This window comes from Orycteropus afer, unplaced genomic scaffold (assembly GCF_000298275.1).
Source record: "Orycteropus afer afer isolate SDZICR_OR568_19922 unplaced genomic scaffold, OryAfe1.0 scaffold00067, whole genome shotgun sequence".
In the NCBI taxonomy this organism is placed as follows: Eukaryota; Metazoa; Chordata; class Mammalia; order Tubulidentata; family Orycteropodidae; genus Orycteropus; species Orycteropus afer.
The window spans coordinates 5,299,608-5,300,873 of NW_006921654.1; the positions used below are offsets into that span (position 1 = coordinate 5,299,608).

At 36.1% G+C, this 1,266-nt stretch overlaps 1 protein-coding gene across 1 annotated transcript in view; it reads left to right on the forward strand.

The window, feature by feature from the left end:
* TANGO6 (transport and golgi organization 6 homolog) overlaps positions 1 to 1,266 on the forward strand; it is a 251,235-nt gene that overhangs the window by 199,063 nt on the left and 50,906 nt on the right. The gene's annotated exons all lie outside the window — the stretch shown is intronic.

The window sequence follows — 1,266 nt, forward strand, 5'->3', positions numbered from 1 at the left end:
TTGTGGTAAACTGTGGTCAATGTCATGAGACAAAGTGTATGTAAACTGCTATATGGAAAGTGAGTTTGCTCTGTAAATCTTCACCCAAATCACAATTTAAAAAAAAAAAAAAAGACCTTAGCTTGAACACACTGAGGGGAAAGGTGATACCTGAACAAAAGTGGTGTGCTGTTTACAAGGAAGAATGGAAGAGTGCCAATTTCCAAGTCAGTTATCTACTAAGTGAAAAAAACAGAATGGAGTTCAAACAGGAATACTGCATGATCCCAGTTCTGTTTCAGAGAGGAAAAGAGGTCTAAAATATTAGCAGTGGGTACTCTGGGTAGTTGTAGTACAGTTAAGTTTCTTTTTTATATTTTTTGGGAGAAATTCAAAATTTTTCTATAATGAACAGACATTATTCTTGGAATCAAAGAAAAAGCTTTACCTGTTTTTTTTTTTTTTTTTCCCCCCAAAGAATATTCCAAAGAGCCATTGAAATTTAAAGAGGAATAGCTAATTTCTGATTTGGGGTATTAGGGAGACATTATGGAAGAGATTGTATTAGAGCTTGGCCTCAGAAAACAGGTAGAATTTTAACAGGTAGAGATAGGAATAGGGAGCAGAGCTTTATAAGCACCACAGAGGAGAACAGAGATGGCACCTGGGTTATGTTTGTGGAAGGTTTAAGTCTAAGAAGCCAGATTGGGGAAAGTCTTGAATATCAGAACTTTTGGAGAATCTGATGAAAGCTCTCCTCAGGAAATAGTGATGAAGCTCAGATAGGGAAGGAATTTACATAAATAGAATATTGAGTTGTGGTTTGTAATGATATGCTCTTGACTTTTATGACAGGTCAGAATAAGAAATAGCCATATGATTTCTACATTGAATATAAAACTTCCATTGTCCATTCTGTTACTCACGTTCCCCTCAGGTTTTCATATGACTTGCTCCTTCAAGTCCCCTTTTCCTGAGCCCTCACCCCCAGCTCTCAAACCCTATCTTCCTTATTTTTCTTCATAGCCCTTATGCTGCGGGAAAGTTTATTTATTGCTTATTGTCTCTCTCCACTACCAGAAGTAGGCTTCGTGAAGATGGCAGTTTTGTTAATTTCCTCATGCCATATTCTTTGCAGTACCAAGAACATATCTGGAATGTTAACAGGCACTCAGTTAAGATTTCTTTTTTTTTAATTTTATTTTGATTTGGGTGAAGATTTACAGAGTAAATTCACTTTTCATACAGCAGTTCACATATACTTTGTCTCATGTCATTGACCAAAAT